General features: G+C 37.9%; 1 pseudogene; it reads left to right on the top strand.

Annotated features, from left to right (window-relative positions):
* The window catches only part of LOC110223792 (uncharacterized), a 55,054-nt pseudogene that overhangs the window by 6,551 nt on the left and 20,794 nt on the right, over window positions 1–27,709 (top strand).

Below are 27,709 nucleotides of genomic sequence, written 5' to 3'. Positions count from 1 at the left end.
ACACACACACACACACACACACACACACACACACATATATATATATATATATATACACATTACATAGATATAGACATAGATATAATCTTATCCTGGTCTTGCCTATTTTCTTTAGCATGAGTTCTTTATTTGAATAAATCTTTCTGTACTTCTATTTTCATCATATTCATTGTTTCTGATAGCACAGAAATTTTCCATTGCATTTGTGTACAACAACTTGTTCAGTCATTCCCCAATGTATATCTTCTGCCCACTTTCAGATTTGAGGAGTAAACCAGATTTAGAGCTTATGAGATTGGTTTGGGGATTATGGCATTTCAAAGGTGACCTTTAGGATGATTGAAGGATGTAATACGCATTCATCTGCCATAGTGGATTGAGTAGAGTACAAGATTTCCTGGGGACATTGAATAAATATGAGTTTAATATGAATTAAATTTACTTGTGTATGGTGGCCAGTCTTTCTGAAGATTGCTCCCTACATAGCTTTATGTTTAAGAACCATAGATTTTCCAAGGCCAGAGAAATATCTGTGGGAAACTTCCATTGAGAAAACACTCTTCCACTGTGGTGGGAAGGGGAGGGGAGGTATGAGTGAGAGTAAAGAGGTGAGAATGCCATGGGTTGCAGGCCTAGATTATTGAGAGAATGGTGGTGTATTAGATTGTAATCAGGAAATTCAGAATTTGGGACCATGGGCCAACATTCAGAATCAGCGGCCTCATAAGACTTTTTCAGCTGGAAACCTATCCCTCTTCTCTCTCTTGCTTTCTTCCCATGTATTTTTTTTTATTCATACTATTTAACACATATAGCACCTTAATGTTTTCCAGAGTGTTATATGTATATGATCTTATTGTATCCTTACAACATGATGGGGAGGTAGTTGCTATCATTATCCTCATTTTATCAATGTGGAAACTGAGGTAGAAAAAATAATTTGTCCATAGTCATAGAGCTAGTAAGTAACCGAGCAGGATTTGAACTCAGGTCTTGCTGACTCACCATCCAATACTCATCTACTGTACCACTTGGCTTTCCATAGAGAAGAACTTTCTAACAACTAAATATATCCAATTCTATGATCTGCCCTTTCAGGGTACCGTCTCCTCCACAGCCTCACCCAGTGCCATAAAGAACACTAAAAACCATGTCCCAGATTCTAAAGTATTAGTTTTTAAATCTTGTGGTTTCAGAACCCATTTACACTCTTAAAAATCATTGAGGATACTTCCTAAGAGCATTTATTTATGGGGGTTATATCTATCAATATTTACCATATCAAAAAATGAACACATCAGTATTATTATGAAAATAGTTTTGATCTCATGGATCACCTAAAGAGTCTTAAGGATCCTCATGGATCCGGATCACATTTAAAAACCACTGCTCTGAGGGAACTGCTACTTTTTTTTAACCTTTTTTTTTTTAGGCAATTGGGGTTAAATGATTTGCTCAGGGTCACACAGCTAATAAATGTCAAGTGTTTGGTCTGAGGCCGGATTTGAACTCAGGTCCTCCTGACTTCAGGGCCAGGGCTCTATCCATTGCACCACCTAGCTGCCCCTGGGAACTGCTACTTTTGCACCCAGCTGTCCTGATGGAAGAGCATCCAGTTTGGCAGGAAATTCATAATGAATCGTGATGAATATGGATTTGAAACTCAAAACATTAGAAATGACAACAACCACTACCTAGCAAACCATCTAGGTCTTTGTTTATACCTTTAAAGTGATTTATAAACATCAAGTAATTCATTCTAATAGTCACAACAGTTAAAAAAGATTCATTTTTCTATATACAAATGTTCAATATTAATTCAAAATGTATTCATTTTCTTTTCTGGTTACCTAGCCCCTTCTTCACTGGGAATTTAATATATAATGATTCATCACTAAGGGACTTCCTCATACCTACAACAGAACTCAGAATGCCAAAAGTATTAGCTATGGTGAAAAGAAGTAATGACACATAAGCACATTTTACTGTAAGATAATGGGTCCCTGTTAGGCATTGTTCAGCCAAATGTCTTTGAACAACTAGGAATTGTATTATCTCATTGTAGCAGAAGTCTTAGAGCTTTCTAATGCAATTAGGAGAAGAAAGGAGCATGGTAGAGAGTGAACTACTGCTGCTTTTAAATGGCATGTTTAATATAAAAACATTTATGTATATAAGAAAGGCAACTAACTACATGTAATACTCTAAGCAAACAATCTTAACTCTACAAATTTGTCATATTTTCCTCAAACAATCATTGTAATAATGATTAAATGGAGGAATATTGGGTTAGGATAAGGGCTTGCATTTGCCAACACAGCAAGCCAGTAACTGGCACCATAACCTGAGGTATGACTTGAGTTTGATCGAGGAAGTTCTTGAATTAAATTTATGAGTTTACAGGTTTGTAAGCAAACTAGAGACTTTCCAGCCAATTTTTCCTGTCAGAACATACTACATCCCACTGGTCCAATCGAAGACCACTTAATGTTGTTGATTGGCTATGTCCTCTAGGAAAGCCTGAAAATGCAATATCAGCCAAATGTGTAGCCAGTAGAGGTGAAGCTGCTAGCAGCAATCACTTTTCCCTAGTGGGCTAATAAATTTCTTTATTTGACCTCCAATATTATGGACCTGCTGGTGGGTGAGATTCTTCTTGGTCAGAGTCAGGCTGAAAAATTCCCTCAACAGCAATAAGTAGCAGATCTAGGATTCTAATTCTGATAGGGTGGTCATTCTAATGTACTGTGTACTTAAGATTGAACAAATAAATACAAAAACCCTGCAAAAGTACAGGATGGGAGAAATGTGACATGATAACAAGTTTATCTGAAAGAAATCTGGAGGTTTTAGTAGAGTGGAAACATAACATAGGCCAAAAGTGACATAACAGAAAAGCTCATTGAAGATAAAACAAAAGCTAATGCCATTTTAGGCTATGTTAAGAGAGTCATGGTATCCATGATGAATAAATATATGAAGTATGCAATGGTCCATTTACTCTGCCTATAACTAGAGTATTATGTCCAATTCTGGTTACAACTTTTTATAAAGGGGAGTAGGAGTTGCTTCAGTCTTTTTATTTGCATGCCCAGTGCATTAAAATAGTGCCTGACACATAGTAGGTGATTAATGATGTTTGTTTATTGACACTGTTAAGTTGAAAAATCCCAGAGGAGGGCAACCAAGATGATGAGGCGCCTTGAAAAAATGCCATATTACTGATTGAAGGAACTGGGGGGTTTGACCTGGACAAGAAAATATTTTTGTTTTCAGTTTCATGGGGAAGAACTAAAAGCAACTTGTGGAGGTTTCTAAGAAGCAAATGTAAAACTTTATAACAATTAGGGCTATCTAAAAACGAGATAGGCTGTCTCAGAGGATAAGTGTCGGACCAGTCTTCCATCTTAGTCTTTACCAGCAAAGGGCTGCTGTCTGACAGATTCCTCCCAGTGCTCCCCACCATCATTGGCATTTCCTAGGCCCCTGCTGAAGGATCTTCACCCTCTGCCCCACAGTCATTTGCTGACACCTTGGCAAACCTTGAGAAAGGTGCTGGAAATCAAGGTGAGCCAAAGAAAATGGCTCCTTTGCCAAAAACAGAAGACAACAAGCAAGAGGACTTGTCAGAAGATAAAGAAGAAAGCAGTGGAGAAGAGGTTGTGGTCTCTCAGAAGAAGGGCACAAAGGCTATTTCTACTCCAGCAAAAAAGATACTACTAGCCGACAAAGCCAATGTTGCCACCATACCTGCCAAGAAAGCAGTCATTACTCCTGGTAAGAACACTACTGTGGCCCGTGTCAAGGAAGTGGCTACCCCAGCCAAAGCTGTCATCACTCTAGGCAAGAAAGGAGTCACCCCAGCTAAAGCAGCATCCCCAACACCAAAGGGGCAAGAAATGGGAAGAATGTCAAAAAAAGGACAGTGAGTCTAAAGAAAAGGACGATGAAGAAGAGGAAGATGAAGAATATGAGCCACCCAAAACCACAAAAATGGGAGTAGTTCCAGTCAAATAAGATTCTGAGGATATGGAGGAAGATGATTGTGATGAGGATGAAAAAGATGAAGGTGACTGAATAATAACTTGTGGATATCATACCTGCCAAAGGGAAGGATGCTTCTATGGAAGTTGCCCCTGGGAAAGTCAAGGAATCTGAGGAGAATGAAGAAGAGGAAGTTCTTGTTAAAGATGCACCAAGGAGGGGGCGGAGCTAAGATGGTGGAATGAAAGCAGTGACTTGCTTGAGCTCTCCTCCACACCCCTGCAAATACTCATAAAAAATGGCTCTAAACAAATTCTGAAGCAGCAGAACCCACAAAAAGACAGAGTGAAACAAATTTCCAGCCCAAGACAACCTGGATGATTGATCAGAAAGGTGTATCGCACCGGGCTGGGAGCGCAGCGTGGGCCCTCAGGCTGCCGGAACCTGGAGCAGGCCTCAGAGGACTGAATCTCGGGCAGCTGTGGAGGTTTCCAGACTCCTCAATCCACCAATGCCAAAGCAACCTAGAAGGTCAGTGAGAAAAGTCTGTTTCTGTCGATGCTGAGAAAGGAAGGCAGGGTTTCAGTTCTGCTCCCCAAGAGTGTGGCGCTGGCGGGGCAGCTGCTTCCCGAGCATTTGGGCCACAGACTGAGGGGGAATCCAGTGGCTGATCAGAGAGAGATTGCAGGGATATCTTTGCCAGTGCTAAGACAGAATATCTTGCTTTACCCTGTTTGGATCTGGGTCACAGTTCTGGGCGGCAGTGCTGGGGTGAGGTGGAGCGCTGGCTTGGTGGACCTTGTAGTGATTGTGGAGAGAAGCCCCTCCTCACAGTTACAGGACAGAAAGGAGTACTTGTAGTCACAGGCCAGGAAAGGAGTAACCAACCTCTCCCCTTATCATACCACCTTGGAAGAACTGAAAACTTACAGGGCCCTACAAGTATCTCTGAAAACAGCTGTACAAACCCCCTGAAGCTCGGGACAGTACATTCTCCACATTGGAAGCAGATTCATACCTTAAGAAAGAGTTTAAAACTCAAGTAATTGGCTGGGATCATGAGCAAGCAGCGCAAAAAGAGCCAGACTATATTATCTTACTTTGGTGAAAAAGAAGATCAAAATATACAACCAGAAGAAGTACAACTATCAAAGCCTCCAAGAAAAATGTGAATCAGTCCCAGGCCTTGGAAAAGCTCAAAAGGGATTTTGAGAAGCAAGTAAAGGAAGTAGAGGAAAAACTGGGAAGACAAATGAGAGTGATGCAAGAAAATCATGAAAAACAAGTCAACAGCTTTTTAAAGGAGACCCAAAAAAATACTGAAGAAAATAACACCTTAAAAAACAGCCTAACCCAAATGGCAAAAGAGGTCCAAAAAGCCAATGAGGAGAAAAATGCCCTAAAAAGAAAAATTGGCCAAATGGAAAAGGAAGTCCAAAAGATTACTGAAGAAAATACTTCCTTAAAAATTAGAATAGAGCAATTGGAAGACAGTGACTTTAAAAGAAATCACGACACATTAGAACAAATCCAAAAGAATGAAAAATTAGAAAACAATGTGAAATATCTCATTGGAAAAACAACTGACCTGGAAAATAGATCCAGGAGAGAGAATTTAAAAATTATTGGACTATCTGAAAGCCATGATCAAAAAAAGAGCCTAGACATCATCTTTCAAGAAATTATCAAGGAAAACTGCCCTGATATATTAGAACCAGAGGGCAAAATAGAAATTGAAAGAATCCACAGATCTCCTCCTGAAAGAGATCCCAAAGGAAAACTCCTAGGAATATTATAGCCAAATTCCAGAGTTCCCAGGTCAAGGAGAAAATATTACAAGCTGCCAGAAGGAAACAGTTCAAGTACTGTGGAAACACAATCAGGATAACACAAGATTTAGCAGCTTCTACATTAAAGGACTGCAGGGCATGGAATATAATATTCCAGAGGGCAAAGGAGATAGGATTACAACCAAGAATCACCTACCCAGCAAAACTGAGTATAATCCTTCAGGGGAAAAAATGGTCATTCAGTGAAATAGAGGACTTTCAAGCATTCTGATGAAAAGACCAGAGCTGAATAGAAAATTTGACTTTCAAATACAGGACTCAAGTGGAACATGAAGAGGTAAACAGGAAAGAGAAATCATAAGAGACTTATTAAGATTGAACTGTTTACATTCCTGCATGGAAAGATGATATTTATAACTCATGAGACCTTTGTCAGTATTAGGGTAGTTGGAGGAAAAAAATTATATGTATGTACATGTAGATAGATAGATAGAGGGCACAGGGTGAGTTGAAGATTAAGGGTCATATCTGGAGAATAAAATTAAGGGATGAGAGAGGATTATACTGGAGAAGAAGAAAGGGAGAGGTAGAATGGGGTAAATTATCTCACAAAAAAAAAACAGAAAAGAAAAGTTCTTACAGTGGAGGGGAAAGGGGAAGGTGAGAGGGAATGAGTGAATCTTATTCTCATAGGATTTGGCTTAAGGAGGGAATAACATACACATTCAATTGGGTATGGAAATCTGTCTTACCCTACAGGAAAATAGGGGGAGAAGGGGACAAGAGAGCAGGGGGATGATAGAGAGGAGGGCAGATTGGGAAAGGGGTAATCAGAAGTAAATACTTCTGAGGAGGGACAGGGTCAAAAGAAAGAATAGAATAAATGGGAGGGCAGGATAGGATTAAGGGAAATAGAGTTAGTTTTTCACAACATGTCTACTATGGAAGTGTTTTGCATAACTGCACATGTACAACCTATATTGAGTTGCTTGCCTTTTCAATGAGTGGGTAGGGAGGGAGGAAGACAGAAAATTTGAAACTAAAGTTTTAAAAACATATGATCAAAAAAAATGTTTTCACATGCAACTGGGAAATAAGAAATATAGGAAATGGGGTACAGAAGTCTGTCATGCCCTACAGGAAAATAGAAGGGGAAGGGGATAAGAGAAGGGGAGAGAGATAGAAGAGAGGACAGACTAGGGGAAGGGATATTCAGAATGCATGACATCTTGGGGTGGGGGGAGGGGGAAGATGGGGTGAAAATTTGGAACTCAAAAACTTGTGGAAGTGAATGTTGAAAACTAAAAATAAACAAATTTATATTTTAAAAAAAAAAGATGCACCAAGGAAGAGGAAAAAAAGAAATGGGCAAACAGAAATCTCCTGAAGCCAAGAAAGAGAATTTGGAAGCTGAAGCATCTACTCATTTCAGTCTCTTCACTAATAACCTGAACTTCAACAGAATGGTTTCTCAGCTAAAAAACTGTCATCATTGGCTTCTTTGTAAACAGGATCTTATGGCTTTGGATGTCCACATTGGTGCCACCAGCAACTCTGACTATGTGGAATTTGAATCTGCTGAAGACATGGAAAAATCTCTGAAACTCAGTGGCTCCAAAATGCTTTTCTCTGAAATGAAATGGGAAAACAAAAAAAGATTAAGATGCAAGGATGCTCTTTTTTTTTTGCAGATTGTGAAAGCTTTGATTTATTATTTTTTTAAATATAAATTTGTTTATTTTTAGTTTTCAACATTCACTTCTACAAGTTTTTGAGTTCCAAATTTGCACACACACCCTCACCCCCCACCCTCTGGCTTTTTGGGGAATGGAGCTGAAACCCTGCCCTCCTTTCTCAGCACTGACAGAAATAGACTTTTCCCACTGACCTTCTAAGTTGTCTTTGGTATTGGTGGATTGGGGAGTCTGGAAACCTCCATAGCTGCCCGAGATTCAGTCCTCAGGGCTCCCAGCCCAGTGTGATACACCTTTCTGATCAATCATCCAGGTTGTCTTGGGCTAGAAATTTGTTTCACTCTGTCTTTTTGTGGGTTCTGCTGCTTCAGAATTTGTTTAGAGCCATTTTTTTTTATGAGTGTTTGCAGGGGTTTGGAAGAGAGCTCAAGCAAGTCATTGCTTTCGCTCTGCCATCTTGGCTCCGCCCTCAAGGATGCTCTTTTTTAAGAATCTGCCTTATAAAGTAACTCAGCGGGAACTCAAGAAAATGTTTGAAGATGCTATTGAAGTTAGACTGGTCTGCATCAAGAATGGGACACCCAAAGGAATTTCTTATTTTGAATTTAAGACAGAAGCAAATGTGCACAAGGCCTTGGAAGGAAATAGGGGATCAAAATTAATGGTCAGGTGCTCGTTCTAAACTGCATGGGGAATAAAAGTCAAGGACAAGAGAATTCAAGAGGTGGGAAGAATAATTCCTGGAGTGGGAGTATCAGCAAGCCGCCTGCAAACTTAAAAGACCCTGGTGCCAAATAACCTCACCTATAGCACCACTGAAGAAAGTCTTCCAGAAGTATTTCTGAAGGTGACTGTCAATCAGCTCTTGCCCCAAAACAACCAATCTAAATGGTAGGCATGAGTTCATTGAATTTGCCTCTGGAGAAGATATGAAAGAAGCTTTAAAGTCTTGTAACAATATAGAAATTGAAGGCAGAACCATCTGGCTGGAGCTAAAGGGACAGAAGACAACTAATGCAGCACCAAGGAGCCAGTTCTATAAAACATTGTTCATCAAAGATCTCTCTGAAGAGGCAACAGAAGAAACACTGAAGGATTCATTTCATGAATCTGTTGGTGCCAGGCTAATCACAGACAGGGAAAAAGGGTTATTTAGAGGGTTTAGTTTAAAGGGTTTTGATTTAGTAGACCTCATCTCAGAAGAAGAGGCTAAATCTATGAAAGAGGCCATGGAAGATTGGGAAAGTAATTCTGGAGTGGGCCAAACTCGATGGCTTTGGAAGTCTGGTGGTAGTCATGGTGGTGATGATAGTAGTGGGGGCTTCCATAGCAGATGATGGGGTAGAGGAGACCTAGGTGGCTTTGATGGTAGAGGCTAAGAAAATTTTAGAGGTCAAGGTGGTTTCCAAGGAGTCTGAGGAGGAGGAAGAGGAGACAACAAGCAACAAGGAAAGAAGATGAAGTTTGAAAGGCTTTTACCCATTTTCTTTTTCCAGGTTTTTTTTAACCTGTCATCTTATCATGGAGAGACATGGAAGACATTACAAAAGAAACATGCAGACCACAGATTTTTGGAGTGTGTGTGTGTGTGTGTGTGTGTGTGTGTATATGTGATTTATTAATTTTTTTTTTGTTTTGTTTTGTTTTGAGGCAATTGGGGTTAAATGACTTGCCCAGTCTCACACAACTAGTGAGTGTCTGAGGCCGGACTTGACAGAGGTCTACTTGGAAAAGCTTAGATGACATTTCAAGGGAGAGAGCACATTGTTTTTTTTCTGGATGGATATTCCATATAAACTTTTACCAGAGACAAGTGATAGACGAGGGAGTTAACCTTTTTATCTATGAATTTTCTGAAATTTTTTGTTATATCATATGCACAAAACCATTTTTTCCTATCAAAAATATATGACCAGTTCTTGGGAATGTTTGTAGAAAAGTTTCCCTGCTCAAAATGAATCAGGTGACCTGTGACCTTCCTTCCAACTCTGAGATGATCTCATACCATGAAAATAATCTTAAAAATAATACTAAGCAAAGGCCAGGGCCAATTTAAAAATAAGAGTTAAATCAAACTGCATGTTTAAATCTTAGACAATATTGTCATAGTGAGCCTATGGTATCTTAGTCATCTTTGCCTTCCCAGTTTTTGTTTCATTCCTTTTCTTAAGTCTAAAGACAGAGCTGGCTGACTGCCTTGCCCCACACCTTAAATAGAGTTGGGCCCTCCCGTCACTCTCATCTAGTTAAAATAGCTTTTTTAGTGACTGATTGTTCTAGCCTTCATTTCCTTGGGAGGTTTTAGTATTAAAAATATTTCCTCACCTACCTCAGTCTTCTGGACAACTGAAAGAACAAACACTTGAAATACACATTTTATGAAAGCAAGGCCCTCCAGTTGTGGGGAAGTGATCTGGTAAACTAATTTGCACTATGGTGCTAGTGATTTAATGAGTGGTCACCTACTGATTAATGGACCCCAGGCCACATTTTTGCTATCCCCAGAAAGGACTTCTATTACTAAAAGAATACTTAGAGGGGTGTGAGGGTGGGGATTATAGGGGAGGTAAGTGGAAAAGCAGTTGCTGGTTTCAGCTGTTGCCATGGAGAACCATGAGGGAGCTCTCGAGCTGAAGAAATGGGAGTAAGGGAATTTACTGTCCGAATATGTAAAAATCCACAAATTGAGATTATGCCTCTTCTGAACTGTTGTGGCCTAAAGCTCAGATGTGATTCTTGCTAGCCCCCTCTTGGAACTCCTTATGATTCCTGGTTTTGTGGAGGATTCATTTTATATCCTGAAGATAGGCCTTATGGGACTTGACTTCAGCGGTTAGGTGGCACCGTAAATAGAACACTGAGCATGGAGTTAGGAAGACCTAAGTTCAAATTCAGTCCCAGAAATTTACCAGTTGTGTAACCCTGAACAAGTCACTGAAGCTCTGTTTGCCTCAGTTTCCTCAATTGTAGAATGGGGATAATAGCACTTGCCACTTAGGGTTGTGGTGAGGATGAAATAAGATACTATTTGTAAAGTGTTTAGCAGCGCTGGGCACATAATAGGTGCTTAACAAACGCTTGTTTCCTCTCTTCCTTTCTGGCACAGCAGCAGCACTTAGTTCAAGAGGAGATAAAGCCTTGATTTGCTGCTGTCACTAGAAGTCACCTTTCCCAACTGTGTTTGGCTAGAAAGCTATAGTTTGTATTTCCAGGAAGCTGTGGAAGCAAGAAGCAGTGAGGTTATTGTGAAAGGCAATGTAGTATAGTGGAACAAATGTAAAATTTGGAGTCAGTTGGACCTTGGCATGATACCTGGCTAACTAGCTGTGTAACCATGGCTAAGTCACAACCTGAATGAATCTCAGTTTCTTCTTCTATAAAATGGGAATACTAATACTTGTACCAGGTACCTCAAAAGGTTTCAGTGAAAAAAGTGCTACACAGTAGAAGCTGCTATTATTATTATTGTGGTAGATATGGGCATGGGATGAGCCACGCTTGTTTTGAACCATAAACAGTTTATCCTAGGCTGAGAGAAATGTATTCAGGGTATTGTGTAAAGAATATTGAATTTGAAGTGAGAGGATTTGGGATCAAATCCCTAATATGGCATTTATTTCACTGTGTAGAATATTAACTCCTTGTTTATATTGCTTTTTGTTTAATTCCCCTATGCCTGGTACTGTGCTTTTCATAACAGGTACTTAATACATATTGAATTGAATTATATAGCCATTCCAATCCTCTGAGCCTCAGTTTTTTTCATCTATAAAATGAATAGACCAGATGATATCTGAAGTCTCTTCAGGTTCTAAAGTTATGATTCTATTCTAGGCAAGAGGATTGACACAAAATGATGGAAGAATCAAGTATGAATTTCAAAGTTATTTTTCATCCTCCCACTTGATTCAGCTTTGCAAAGTTACATTCCTAGAAAGAAGAATAACCTGTTGTTAGGTCATTTCTCACTCTCCATACAATGTTCTCATACAAGATAGGTATTTGATATACTAATTTAATATCTCAAGGATTTTATGAATGATAAACCATCTACTGAATAGCTCATATTTTAATTTCTGAGCCATCACTTTGTACCTCTCAATATTTCCTCTAATTATATCCAACATGACAAAGTGTCATGGATGCACTGTAAAAATGCAAACTTTTCATAGTCAGAAGAGAAAGTCACCACTTTTTAAAAAAAAAACCTTATTTCCTATAAATCTCTTTCAATCTTCCCCACATTTTCTCAGCTCTCTTCACCTTTCTGTTTGGTCTAAGACATTACTACAACCATGTGGATACTGAAATTTTTGCATCTTTCCCCTTGCCTCTCCATCCTTTAAAAGGCTTTGAACTGCTATTTAAATGGAAGAATTAAAAAACTTCATGTCCTTATAATCTTACTAACTGATTAAATTATAGCTCTTTTATTTAGATAAATGATGACAAGTTAGCACATATATAAGGCTTTCAACTTTTCAATGACTATTACATACATCACCTCATTTGAACCTTACAACAACTGTATAAGGTAATATTACTACAGATGCAATATTATTATCTCTATTTTATAAATGTGGAAAATGGTGATCTTGGCTACACATGGTCACAGAGCTAATGTAAGAGGTGGATTTTGAATTCATGTTTTCCATACTCCAAGTTCAGCATTTTATCTATGCCACATTGCCTCATTTCTTCTTCCTTCTCTCCCTCCTCTTCCTTTTCCACCTCTTCTTTCTCTTAATCTTTTTTTCTCCTCCTTCCTTTCCTTCTCCTTTTCTGCTTCATCTTTGTTCTTTCATCTTCCAACTGGGTCTCTCAATTTCACCCAGGCTAGAAGTGCAGGGGCTACTCATGGGCCAAACATTACTATTAATTATCACTACTGATTGGCAGGGAAGCATTGGCATGTTTTACTTCTGACCTGGGCTAGTTCAACACTTTTTAGGCAACCTGGTCACCACTTGCTCCTGGGGCTCTCCATATTGATACTACACTCAGTATGTACCAGCATAGGTCAATGTAGCTCAGAACTCCAGAGTTCAAAAGATTTCCCAGCCTCAGCCTCTTTTGTATCTGGGATACAGGCGTGTGCAACTACTTGGATTCTTTCTTTTTCTTTTCTTTTTGTAAGGTAGTTGTGGTTAAGTGGCTTGCCCAGAGTCACACATAGTGAGTGTTATGTGTCTGAGGCCAGATTTGAACTCAGGTCCCTCCTGACTCCGGGGCTGGGGCTCTATTCACTGTACCACCTAGCTGTCCAACCACTTGGATTCTTAAAGGGACCTTAAGACCCCTTAAAGGGACTCAAACTTTGATTCTTCTGAACATTTTGAAAACATAGACAAAAGAAACATGAGTTCAAGAAATGTTAACAGGTTATTTTTTCATAAGCTCTTAAGTGCACATTTAGTTAATGATACCAAGAAAGACTGCTCTAACTCTATCCATAGACTGTCTTTCCTTTTTTGTTGTAGGCTACATGTATTTACCAATTCTATCCACACTCTTTTCTGCTATTTTGTTGTTCTCAATTTCTTTGAAAATACAAGTCACACAAACCCTCAAATTAACCCCCCAAAATATCTTTCCATGAGAAAAAAGTAACCAGAAAAATCCTCAGAATTCATTAAAAATTCTTATAAACCTATCTTCAAGGTTTTTTTTTTTGATGCTTAGACTAATTACTGGTTTATATAGTCACAAAAATTGTATCCAGAGTTTAAGCTATTGAGGTAGAATTTATTTTATTCAACATTGGGATTTTCTGACTGTGTGTTTTAGCATTTAACATGATACCAAAAATACGCTAGAGAAAATTTAATTTCAAATAGAGAGTTAAGAGTTTTTGAGCTTGTTTGGTTTATACATATTTTAATTTCCTTGTTATTATATTGGCACTGTTACAATTAATGGCCTGTCTGAAATTCCATTAAATCTTCCGTTTTCAGAGGTTTACAACTGAAGCATACTTTTTTTTTTCCTCCAGACTGAAACTCGTTATACAAGGTCTCAGTCTGGAACCAATTTTTTTTTTTTAAATTAGCCATTAGTTTGTTCTTAAAAGCAGTTTTAAAATTTTTATTAATTTTAGGCTAAGCTGTTTAGCCAAGTTCATACCATATTTTCCCTGTCCTCCAAACTAATATAAGAAACCATGTTTGTGAATCTGCTTATTGGAAAGAGAAATTAATAAAATATGGAAAACAGGGAAAGTAAAAAGCTGTATTTCAAGCTTTGGAACTTAGCCAGTTTTTTTTCCTTTTTTTAAAGCAATTATCCTTCTATTAATTAAACACTAAAACAAGTACTTTAAATCACTTTTGATTAGAGAAATGCAAATTGAAACAACTCTGAAGCACCACTTCACACCTATCAGATTGTCTAATATGTCAGAAAAGGAAAATGATAAATGCTGGAGAAGAGGTGGGAAAACTGGAACACTAATGCACTGTTGGTGGAGTTGTGAACTAATCCAACCATTCTGGACTACAATTTGGAATTATGTCCAAAGGGCAACCAAAATGTTGCCCTTTTATTCAACAATACCACTATTAGGTCTGTATCCCAAAAAGGTCATAAAAAAAGGGACAAGGACCTACATGTACAAACATTATAAATTTATAGCAGCTCTTATTGTGGTAGAAAAATATTGGAAATTGAGGGGATGCCCATCAATTTGGGAATGACTGAACAAGCAGTGGTATATGAATATAATGCAATACTGTTGTGCAATAAGAAATGATGAACGGGGGCAGCTAGGTGGTGCAGTGGATAGAGCACTGGCCCTGAAATCAGGAGGACCTGAGTTCAAATCTGGCCTCAGACCAAACACTTGACACTTACTAGCTGTGTGACCCTGGGCAAGTCACTTAACCCCAACTGCCTTAAAAAAATAAAAAAAAATGTTTTAAAAAAATGACGAACAGGCAGATTTCAGAAAAAAAAACCCCTAGAAACTTATATGAACTGATGCTGAGTGAAGTGAGCAGAATTAGGCAAGCATTGTATACAGTATCAGGAACACTGTGTGATAATCAGCTATGAATGACTCAGCTATTTATTGAGAGCCAACTATGTGCAAAGCCCTTTGTTAGGCATTGTCAAGAATATAGAAAAATTTGAGACATCCTCTTTGCTTTATGGCACTTGTGGTCTCACTGGGATAAGCAAAAATTTTTTGAATAAGGAGCTATTAGAGTGGTTGAATCCCAAACATTTTCCCTCAACCATCAGGGTAATTTAGGGGAAAAAAGTAGTCTTTAAATTGTATTCAAATTCATTTTGTTCATTGCTTTCACTTTCCTATGGCTAGCTCTACATTCCTGTGGCTAAATGGCTTGTGACTGAAAGATTTGCTAGGTCTGATTTTGTAATACTGAAATTCTGAAAGATGATCTCAGCAGTGTCAGGGACTGGTACATCCTGGTTCCTTGATGCTCAGATAGCCCTAGATTGACTACAGCAGCACACTAGACTGTTCTAAACTTTCAACCACATTCAATTAGGCTATGCTTGTTTGTGTGGCTATAGTCTAAATTGATCTAAACTGTTTAAAACCAGGCTAAGATAGTTTCTCTGAATTCATATTTTTGTTATTAGTTTTTCTGCTGGAAAATGTCATTTAGAAGTCAATATTAAATCTGTACTTACGATTTATTCTAGCTAATGGTTGAAATTCAAGTATGTTATGTTAGTGTCCCCATTCTGGCTTCTCATTGTCTATTGCCATCTTTTCTTTGATCCCTGTTTACTCTTGAATGCATCTCTGAGTTACTAGAATTTAGTGGATAGAGTGTGGGACTGAGAAACAGGAAGACCTGGGTTCAAATTCTCCCTCTGATAATTAGCTATGTCAGAGGCTAAGATGCTTAACTTCCCTGAGCTTCAGTTCACCTAATCTTTAAAATGGAGATAGTGTTATTCCTAATACCTATCTCATAGGGCTGTAATAATGTAATAATGCACTTAAATGTAATAATGCACTAAAAGTACTTTATAAGCCTTAAAGAATCAAATAAATGTCCCATCATTGCAATATATGGAAAATCAACAAGTCAATAAGCATTTATTAAGCATTTAATATGTGACAGGCACTGTGCTAAGCAATAGAAATACAAATAAAAACAGAAAGACAGTTCCTGCCCTCAAGGAGCTTATGTTCTTTAAATTTTTTTTTTATTTTCAGTTCTGGATTCTTTCCCTCCCACTCCATTGAGAAAGCATGAATAGCAAAATTCATTTTATATGTATATATGTATGTATGTACATGTAAACATATATTATATAAAATATATTGATCAGATACTCTAAGTCTTTTAAAGTTGCTTGTCTTTATGATATCATTGTTATTGTATAAATTATTCTCTTCTGGTTCTGCTCACTCACTTTGCATCATACAAGTCTTCCTAGGTTTCTCCTCTTTATCATTTCTTATTGTACAATAGTATTCTATCACATTGATAAACTATAACTTGTTCAGCCATTCCTCAATTCATGGGTACCTCCTTGGTTTCTAATTCTTTGCAGCAACAAAAAGAGCTGATACACACACACACACACACACACACACACACACACACATATACATATACATATACATACATATATATACATATATACACACACATATATACATATATATGTACATATATATGTATATATTAAACATATAAGTTTTTTTCCTCTTTCTCTGAACTCTTTGGTGCATAGATCTAGCAACTGATATATCTGTAACAAAAGGTATTCATATCTGGAGAATAATTTCAAATTGCCTTAGAAAATGACTTGACCAGTTCACATCAAGAAGGTTGCATTCTAATGAGGGAAGAAAACACATAAAAAGAAGCTGAAAACAAGAGGAGTACACAAAGGTACCCTGAGCAGGAGACCAGATTGATAGAAGAAGGCTGAGGTGTTACCTGGAGAGGTATGAGTCATAGCTGGAATTAACACCTTCTTTAAATGAAGGAGTCATCCACTCAGAGGGAGGGCTTTGGGGCAGATAGTGCTTTAAAAGTTTGAATTCCAGGGTGGGAGTGAGAAAGAGATGGGGCATGGAAGAGGAAGTATGGAGAGGAATGAGCTCAGAACTGGGAGTAAGACTGTGAAATTATAACAACCAAGCTTGGTCCAAAATAAGATCATAATTTTAGAAGTGAAAGGTACCTTAAAGGCTATCAGATTCAACTCCCTAATTTTACAGATGAGGAAATAGAGGCAAAGCGAGGCTAAATGACTTGTCTAGATGACTTGTCATCTCTTTTCATCATCATGATGGGAAAATTGGCATATTTATGGTTATTTAACTTGCAACAGGAGAATATACCACACAAAGTGATGCTTCTGAAAAACAGAAAATTATTCATAAGAAAATCTACCACTCTATGTGTAATATTTCTCTTGATGTGGTAACTGCCAAATACCATGAAGGCTAATTACATAGTGGACACCCAATAAATACCTTTTTAATGAATGAGTGATAAGATAATATACTAAGCCTTTTTTAAAGTTAACTAATTTTGTTAATATGCCTTGTATATATTTATACTTGTACATATCATCTCTGCTCCATCAAATGCTGTCCTTTAGAGTACCTAGCTCACAGTGCAGCAATACTTGGGAGTCTTCAAGACTGAACCAGATTAAAATGTGATTGGGAAATATTTTAAAAAAATAAATAAAAATATAATAGGACATAATGCTAATATGTGTTTTTCTTTTTTGAAATTTAAATTTAATATTTTATCTTCCCTATTACACATAAAAACAATTTTAACATTTAAAAATTTTTTGGAGTTCCAAATTCTCTCCCTTTCTTCACTCCCCTCCTCATTGAGAAGGCAAACAATTTGACATAGGTAAATACATGTACGGTAATATGTGGTTTTCTAAGTCAACATGAGGCTCTCAGGAAATCTTATGTACGGCTTAGTGGATTTTTTTTCTATTTGAGTTTGACAGCTTAGCTCTTGAGGGCAGGGCTTATTTCATTTTTGGTTCTGTATACCCAGAGCCTATCATAATTACTCATACATAGTAGACACTTAATAAAATACTTGTTGATTGATCAACCTAATTAATTTTTATATATCTATATATATGCATATATATATACATATATATATATACATATATATATATGTATATTTAGTAACTTCGAGGCACTTAAGAATTCTGATCAATACAATGTTCAAATATGATTCCAGAGGAGTGATGATAAAGACAGACTCTGGGTGCAAAATGAAACTTTTTTTTGAGACACAGCCAATGCAAGAATTTGTTTTCTAAACTATGTTGCAAGGGTTTTCTTTTTGTTTTTGGAAAGAAGGGGAAACATTCTTGTTAATTGAAAATTTTTTTTAAATGATCACTTTTTAAAGAAATTTGGAAATTGGATTTACAGCCTTTATGATAGGCAATATGACATTGCAGATAGAATACTAGATTTGAAATCAGGAATAGCTGGGTTTATATTATAACTGAGACATACTCTGTGGCAAATTGCTTATTCTCTCTGAACATCAATTTCTTTATCTGAAAAATGGGTATGACAATGGCACCTACCTGACATGGCTATTGTGAGGTTCCAATAAGATCTCCCTGGCTGCGTCTTCTGTTTGTATTTTGTTTGTTTGTTTCATTTGGTGAGTATGAGTAACTGAATGATGATCCTGAGATGTATGCTTCCAGCCTTGGAGGCAACCCTTGTATGTGTTGAGAAGTCAAAAGCACATAAATCCCTCAGTCATAAGTGACTGACAGCAGCAGGTGCTTTCTACTATCACATCCTTCTCAGAAAAGTTGACTGCTGATAGAAGGATGAGCCTAAGCCCTGACTTGTTTAGCTAATTCAAGTGGACCTCAAGGGAATTTTTTTGGCTAGATATAACTGAGCTGAATTGAACTAACCATATAGTAGTCCTATCTTTTTTTTTCACATTTTGGCAGCTTAAGTATTGATCACCCAGGAGAATCTAATAGGAGTTAGAGGTTACTATTTCATGTTTTAATTCCTTGGTAATACGTACTTATGAGTCTTTTGGAGTTTTATTTTTTGTTTTGCTTTTAAAAAATATTTAATTAGCTTTAATGAGCCAGGATCTACCTTCTCCCCATCACCCCCTAATTGAGAACAAAAGAAAAACCAAGCCCATTACAATATAGAATGAATAAAATACGATTTCCACATTGACCATGACCCAAAAAATTGTCTCATTCTGTATTTCAAATCGTTCACCTCTCTATTAATAGGTGAATGGGAGTCATCTCCATTCTTCCTGATCTATGTCTTGCACTGGGTCCAGATGGCTCCAGAGGAGAGAGTGACTTTGCAAAGCCCTCCCTCCTTAAATCCAATTCACTTGAAAGTCATGGCATCACTTTCCTGATGTCGTGGTCCTCTTTGAGAATGAAAGGCAAACAGCAACAACAACAACAACAACAACAACAACAACAACAACAACAAGGTGAGTGGCATGTTTTTTGTCATAAGTCCTCTGGAATCATCACTGGCCATTATGCTGATAAGAGTTTTCAGCATAATACTATTCCATCACATTTATATACCACAACTTATTTATCCATTCCCCAACTTGTGGACATCTCTTCAGATTCTTTGCCGCTTCAAACAGAGCAGTAAATGTTTTTGTACATCCTTAGAGTTTGCTTATGACTAATGTCTCCCTTAAACAACCCTCTTTCTGATTTCCCTTCCTTCTTCCTTCTCCCCTTTCCCTCCTATTTCCCTGTTGAGTAAAATGTATTTCTGCACCTCACCATGGTATGCATGTGTATTTTTCCTTCTTTTGATCAGTCAAATGAGAGTGAAGGTGAAGTGTCAATTACCCCCCACTTTGTTTTGAAGTCTACTTGTGAACCCTGATTATATGAAATATTTTCCCCTAACCTTCCTTTTCTTTGCCCTCCTCCTCTAATGTATTTCCTCTTTCTCTCTTTCCATAAGATCAAGACATAACAGAACTACTGCTAAGCCTTGTCTAATTGGACTCCTTCTCTGAACCCTTATAATGATAGAGTTGAGAGGGGACATGTATCATCTTTCTGTATTTCAATGTAAGCAGTTTATCTACCCTTGCTTAGTCCTTTAGCATTGTTTATTCATGTTTACTTTTTATATTTATATTTCACAGTTTCTCTACAGCTTTGGTCCTTATATTAGGAATACTTGAAAGTCCTTTTAAACTCTCTGTGCCTCAGTTTCCTCATCTTTAAAATGGAGTTAATCATAGCATCTGCTCACAGGGTTGTTGGGTTGTTGTGAGTATCAAATGAGTTAACATTTGTAAAGCATTTAGCAAATTTAAAGTACTAAATAAATGTCATATATGGCCATTATTATTATTACTATACTACTACTACTACTACTACTACTACTACTACTACTACTACTACTACTACTACTACCACTACTATTATTTCTACTGCTCTTTGGGGAGTATCAGACACGAACCATACCTAACCATTTTTAAGTGATTTCCCCAGAGAGCTGGAATTGGGTCATAAAGAGTTAGAAGCAGTAGGAAAGGGTCTGACTCCTTTCTTTATAGGTCAGACACCCCAAGGAATAAGTCCAGGTGGCACATTAGTCCAGAGCTGGGGCCCCCTGGGCTCAATATTGTTCCATATAAAACAGACTAGAGATATTTATTCATTCATTTGCTATTTATTGAGAACCTATTGTTTGCAAAGCAATTTTTCAGGCAGAGGCAAAATGAGTAAAATAGTCTTTGTTCTCCAGGAATTTGCATTCTAGTAGGAGCAATAAGATAAGTACCTAAATACCTAGAATGTATGGCACTGTGTGGTAAGTATACTGCAAGTAGAACAAATGAAAATGTAATTGGGATTCTGAGGAAGGAGAAATTATATATTCATCTTGCTGCTGTCCTGGGTTTTGTCCCTCCTAGGACAAACTCATCATTTCTAAACTCACTACCATGCTGCTAACTCAAGCCTTGATTAATTTCACCTCTCTCAGCCTCTTCAACCCTCTGTTTAGAGGGTGGGAGGGTAGATTATCAAACTCCTCCTAATGCCTTCCTTTATAGAGAACAGAAATTGGACTCTCAAACCACTTATCCTTGCATCTACTACCCTGCCTGGTTTCAACTCTATGGACCCATGCAGAATACCCCCTGGGGTCTTTATCCTCTCCTTTCCTGCCTCCTTTTATGTTTTGTCTCCCCCTTTAGATTGTAAGCTTATTGATGGCAGGTAATGTCTTTTTTTTTATTAGTTGTATTCAAATCCACATTTTTTTTGGATTGTATTGAAAACCAGTCCATGGAAAAGATGGCATTATCTGATGCATAGGATGCTGACATGAGAAAACATGAAACTTAAAGTTGTACAGCATAATTGTGAAAGAGATGTAAAAGCAAAAATAAAAGGAATCAAATCTTGTTGCTGGAATGGGTTGGAGGGTGGAGAGTGAAAGGTAAATTGTAAATTTATCTTTGTACTCAGTATAAATTTAAAATTTTAATGTTTGTGCACTATGGCTAATGATTAGCACTTAATTAAAAGGCGAGTATTGATGTCCCATGGAAATGGAGGCGGCCATGTTCCAAGGCAAATGTTTTGTGAATGGCATACTTCCTGGTATATTATATGCTTCAGACTTCAGACTAAAATTGAGCACAAGGAAAGAAGGAACATGTGCCTTAATGAGTTCAGGTTAGTCCCTTTAACTTATTACAAAACAACTCTCTTGATCCCTGTCCCATCCCATCTCCAGCCAATTCCTTCCATCAAAGAGTATGCTTATATTTATACTTGGTTCATATTCAGCGAAGATAGATATTGTCCACTTGAATTTTCTCTTTTGTGTTTCATCTTGTAATTAACTGAGTAAATGCCAAATATGTACAAAGTTTCCAGATTAGAGAGGGATAGGAAAGCACCAACTGGGAGAATCTGGATAGGAGTTCTATAGTTGGTGACCTTTGAACTGAACCTTGAAAGAAACTAGGAATTTATCTAGACAGATGTATGACTATAAATAATATAGTGCTAATTGTTGCCAGAGGTAGAATATATTTGCATTGGCTTGTACACAGAAGGGTGAGAGAGCATGGGAAACAGGAAGTGGTGGGGAAGTCTTAATCAGGGAATGGAACTTGGACCTTCTTTCCTGCTTTGTGCCTTAAGCCTTTTGGTATCACTCACAAGGAGCTTTCTACTCAAGGGTCCAGATCACATTCCACGGACCAAACATAAGGAAAATCTCATGACATTTGTTCTTATTTAGTTAACAGACAACTTTTTTTCCCCCCTCTATTTTCCTTCCCCCTTTTCCCACTCCCAGTTTTGCGTCTTCACCGAGTTCAGATGAAATCCTTAAACCTGAAGGGAACCCTCATCTAGGACAAGGCCATTTGAAATTTAGCCCTGCCTTTTCTGAAATTCAACCCAGACCTGTGCAAACACTGGCTTGAATTACAGCCATGTTTACTTGAAATTTAGGCTAGTTCAGCCTCTGTGAACCAGCTTCAAGATGTGATTTGATCACAATATCTCAAATCAGCTTTACATGATAAGAGTTTTAAACTCCTTATCAGTAGAAAAGTAGGGTATGTGGGTACAAATCAGTGTAATTTTCTAAATCCTCAGATTCTTTTAGGAGGTGAGTATAGGAATAGGTAAGGTATCACACATTATGGCCTAAATTCATGATTATATGCAACAAATCAAATACAGTAAGAAAGAAGTTCAATTTATAGTGCCAGCTAATCCCCAAGAGGCTTTCAAGTGAGCTTAAATTTAAATTTTAAAGTATTCAAGATTCAGTAAACTATTGGTATACAAGGTGATTCATGTATGTCAGTCTTCCCTGATTTTGTTAATGATACTCCTACTACTTTTACATTCTTTCAGTTTCCCAGACTTGAGACTTCATCTTTTCTCTCAATGTCTCCCTTCAATCAGTGGCCAAGCACAGTACACTTCTCAGTTCTTCCCCTCCTTTACATTTCCACTGCTACCATCTTGGTTTAGACACTTATTACCTTTCTCTGGGCTGTTATAATACTCTCTTAACTGTTCTACCTGCTTCAAGCTTCTTTCCTTGCCAATCCATCCTTTACACATTGCTTCTTGATATAATAGTTCTAATCATGTTCTTGATGATAACTCTCTTGCTCAAAACCCTAAATGGCTCCATATTGGGCCTAATAAAATACAGACTTCACCTTATTTTGAAAGCCCTCAATAATTTAGCATCAACTAATCTTTCTTGTAATATTTCATGCTATTTATTTCATATCTTTTATTCTGCTTCAGCTAAATCAGACTATTCACTGGTTTCCCAATTTCCTCTTGTCATCTCACACCTTGACGCCATCTCTCATGTCTAGAGTAGACTTCCTTCACCACCACCCCTCTTCTACCCTCCCAGCCCTGTCCATGGCCTTCACTAGTTGGATGATTCACTTCCCTCAAAGTCCAATTCAGATGCCCTTCCTTCAAGAAGCCTTCCCTGGACTGTCTTCTTCCTTCCAGCTGGAAGTGGCCTTTCCCTTCTTTTTGACCACAGCTATGTACTTAATCCTACTCTTACTTAAATTATACTTCTACATTTCCATTACTCATACATCTGCTAGATTATAAATTCCTTGAAGGGAGGGACTGTCTTTGTAATTATTGTATTTCCAGCACCTAAAGGAGAATACTTAGTATATCACAGGCACTTAAAAAATGTTTGTGGCATTGAGAGTTGGAGGAAGAACTTCAGCATTAAGTATTTGGATGATGGAACAGTCACTGAAGGACACAGAGGAATCCATACTATGTGCACAAAGTATATGTAAATATTTCTTGCTTCAAACTTAATTTTTAAAATTCTGAACTTAACAAACACCAAAAAAAGGAACATTTCCATATATGGAGTAGAGCAGAAAAAGAGGATTATGTATGGAAACCGTGACTCTCTATTATGAAAACCTTGCTTTAAAAAAAGTATACAATTAATTCAACATGTTACTTTTAAAGCTATCTGATTTGTATTTCTTTCTGTACTTTCTTCTTTTCTCTTTTGTACATTTAAAATACTTCAATTGCCCCTCTTTTCTTTCTTTTCATTCTTTTTTTGAGGGTTAACTATATATTGCTAGGTACCATTTATCTCCCAAATCCCTCACAGGAAAAAAAAAAAAGGGGAAAAACAACCCTATATCAAATAGTTCTTGAGGATAACGGCACAATCATAATTTCTTCTCCCCCTCTTACCCCAGAAAAAGGGGGATGTTTTTTACTAGTGTGGTATCTGATGATCAGAATATAATGGCGAATGAAATAAGGGAATTAGTTAAGATAGGATCTCTCCTTATCCTGGTTGGTTTATCATGTTAGAAGGTGTTCTGGACTGATAGCCTCAGAAAAGACTTGGCTTTTTGGCCAACTGGAAAACTTTGGTGTATTTCAATCTCCTCATTGGTCAAATGATGACAATAATACATCTTCTACCTTCCTCATAGGTTGTTGTGAGGATCACATTAAATAATATGTAAAAGTAATTTGAAAAATATGATGTTACATAAAGAGAAGGCATTAATTTCTCCTGTTCATTGCTGCAGTCATTTTCATAGAAGGGATGTACAGCCACCACTTTTGAATGAGTTAACCTGGTATTGGGTAATGGGTAGCATTGGAATGGATCTGCTGAGCTAATGAAGTCTCTTCTGGCTCTCACATTCTATTGTCCTCCTGAGGCAGGAGCTTCTGCTCACTATCAGAAGTGGTTTCAACACCAGAGAAATAAATGGAGTGGCGTGGGAACCACCCTTGTAAATTTGTGCCAGTGCCTGCTCTACTTGTTTGATGGAGAAATGAGAGCTCAAGTTCCCAGTGATGTCAGTTCTTGCCCCTTTCATGAGCCACAAACTCAGACTGTTGTTTTGTGTGGTTCTTCCTTTTCCCCACACCCCATCCCCGTATTTAAATGACATTACTCACTTTGAACGCCAAGTGGAAAAATACTGGCAACCTAAAGGTTAATAGAAACACTGACACAAGCCTAATTGCAGCAGCACAAACATAATTCTATAATTATAGTTAACACTTATCTCCATTTCTCATACCCAGTTCAACCATTGAGGGCTGCCTCAAGCTGAAGATGAAACGTGGGCCTCTGGGAGTGATTTGAATGAGCAGGGCCTGATAGAGTTATCAGGCTCCTGCAGAAATGATGCCTGACATTTCTGGACATTGTTATAATCAGTATTTAAGCAACTCACCTGGACTCCTGTGGGGACCACTGTGCCAAAAAGAATTCTTCTGAGATATGTAGCAGTGTGTGTGTATCTCTGTGTGGCTGGTTGGGAGAGATGGAGCCAAAGGGGCCAGAGGTACCAGTCTAAACTGGTTTCTGAAGTTTGACAGTCCTGTGGGACACACAAGTTTCCCATTAGGTAATTATTTACCATCATTTGAATATATGTTTATTTTCAGATTTAGGCAGACATTGGAATTCAACCCAATTCACCTATGACAACGGACTATAGCTGTTAAAGCCCCAACAAGCTGATTCATGTTGACTATAATTGGCCATGCTTCATAGCATTGGCTTTGGGAGGGTGGGGATGTTCATTTTGCAACTTCAAGATCTGAAGTTAGCTCATTTAATGATGACCTGTCATTGTTATCTTCCAAGGAGATTCTCAGGAACTCATTTTCATCACTGACTCTCTCTCCCTTGTTAATTTTAGTCCTATACAAAAACTGGATGCCTCTGAGGTGCTAATTGAATAATGCCAGTTCCTTCAGTAGGTGTGACTGACTAGGTTGACATATTTTCTAATGTTAGTTTTCATAAATTTCCTGAATTTTAGGGTACTGTAGATCAAAGGATCATTGACTGAGAGTTAGAAGGTACCTTTGAAATCATCTTATGTTATAGAAAACACACACACACACCCCAGCCTGAAGAGGTTAAGTAACTTAGCTGATATCATACAGGTAGTAAGTGTTAGAGCTGGGATTTGAGCCTAGGTCCTCTGATTCCAAATACAATACTTTTCCCACTACCCCCTGCTGCTATCCATGGATAATTAAGAGGAAAAACAATCTTGTTATTCAAGTGTGTTGTTTGGCTGAATTCCACCACCCCCTCCAATCCCCCCTTTCTGCTGCAGAAAGATTAACAAAAAGACTCAACTACCTCTATCCCACCTAGGCCCAATACACAAAACTCTCTGGCACAAGGCCCTGTTTAGCAGTCCTAGACCCAACAGAGGAAGTACCCAATATACAACTAAGGACTTTCCATACCATCAGTGGGATAAAAGGGTATATTACCTCAGTCCATTCAAATGTCACAGAATGCTGCTAATTGGTTATATACTCTAAGTTATATAAGCCTAATTCTGTGGTTTGCTGTCATCAGCTCACTCAATTATTTCAGTCCTGACTGTTTATGACCCCATTTGGTGTTTTCTTGGCATTTCCTTCTCCAGTTCATTTTACAGGTGAGAAAACTGAGGCAAACAGGGTTAAGTGAGTTGTCTAGTGTCACAAGCTAGTAAGGGTCTGATACCAGATTTGAACTTGGGTCTTCCTGATTCCAGGCTTCACAGATCACTCTACTTCACTGCCTAACTGCCCCTTATTGTTTTTTTTCTAAACCACATACTAATATTAGATTCCAGCAAGCTTTCATTTCTCAAATCAAAATATACATAGAAACTTTATACAATCTTGCATTCATTTCAAATGTTCATGCCTTTGCCAAGGGATACAGAAACTTTCTGTCTATCCTGTGTGAGAAATTAGGCAACTTCTTATTAAGGTTTGTTTTGGTACTTCAGCTTCTCCTTTCGGAGAGGTCAATCACCTTTCAGCAATCCTTCCCAGCCAGACCTCAGGGATCTCATCTCAGGATTGGCATTTTAAAAGAAGATGGTCACTTTAATTCAAAAGAATGATTCTTGGTGATCAGTAGAGTAGATATTTTTGTTCTAGAACCCTCCAACAGAACCCCTGCAAACATTCCTGAAATCAGCCTGGGTGTGGGACTTATACTCTCTAAGTTAGGCAGGAAGCTGGCCCTAGTCAGCCAATAAAATTTATTGAATGCCCAGTATTTTTCCAGATAGCTAATGGATATAAAAGAAATAGAAAATACTAGCAAGTATCTTCCTTATAATATTTATAATCAAGTTGTGCAAGACATAAGAGGAAGAAAAACCCTGTGGAATCTGTGATATTTGACTGATTTAGAGGGAAAGGAGGAAAAGAAAGGGAAAGAGAGGGGAAGGGACAGGAGGGAAGAGGAAGGAAGAAGAGAGGACAGGAAATATGGAATAAATGATATTGTAAATGGTGATTTGTTGTTTTGGTATAGTATTCTCCCTACATAGCCAAGCAGATACTTCACTTATCTAGTTTTCTTTCACCCCATGGAACTTCTAAGTTTGGCCCAATAGGAACACACTCTGTGCTCTATTACCTTGGTTCTTGGAGAAAGTGGACTCAAACTTCAAGTGGCTACTACAATTTCAAGTTCACTTTTAAGTGTTGCAAAAATGAAGGATAAGTTAGGCAGTGAGATGACATGGTGGAGAGAGGGCTGGACCTGGAGTTGGGAAGACCCAATTTCAAATCTGACTTCTGACACTTACTAGCTGTGTGCCCCAAGGTAAGTCACTTAATCTTTATTTGCCTCAAGGTTTCCTCAACTGTAAAATGGGGGAAATAATAGCACGTACCTCCCAGGGTTATTGTGAGGATAAACAGATAATATTTGTAAAGTGCTTCACACAGTGCCTGGCACTTGGCAGACACTATGTAAACATTATTATTGTTATTATTATATCATCCTTTATAGGACACAATTTCTTTATCCACTACTGGGAAGACTCAAGTAAGTCACTCTGCCCCCGAATCACCAGGCTCAGCTACTGTGGCTATGATAGATGCTGCTGCTGCAGCTTTGTCCCTCTTCTGTAGATTCCTGATACTCAACCTCTGGCAGTTTTTCCACTCTTTCTTTCTTTCATAATTAATTAATTAATTAATTTTTAGTTTTCAACATTCACTTCCATAAGATTTGAGTTTTGAATTTTCTCCACCTCCTTCTCTTCCCCCCTCTCCAAGACAGCATGCAATCTGATACAGGCTCTACTTCTACATTCATATTAAACATATTTTCACATTAGTCATTGAAGAGGTCTAGGGGTTTTGGGGTGCTGGGACCCCAAGATCGCGGTGCCGGGCCCTGCT

Source organism: Phascolarctos cinereus, unplaced genomic scaffold (assembly GCF_003287225.1).
Source record: "Phascolarctos cinereus isolate Bilbo 61053 unplaced genomic scaffold, phaCin_HiC Scaffold_726;HRSCAF=1367, whole genome shotgun sequence".
Classification (NCBI taxonomy): Eukaryota; Metazoa; Chordata; class Mammalia; order Diprotodontia; family Phascolarctidae; genus Phascolarctos; species Phascolarctos cinereus.
This window is presented reverse-complemented; position numbering and strand designations above follow the sequence as displayed.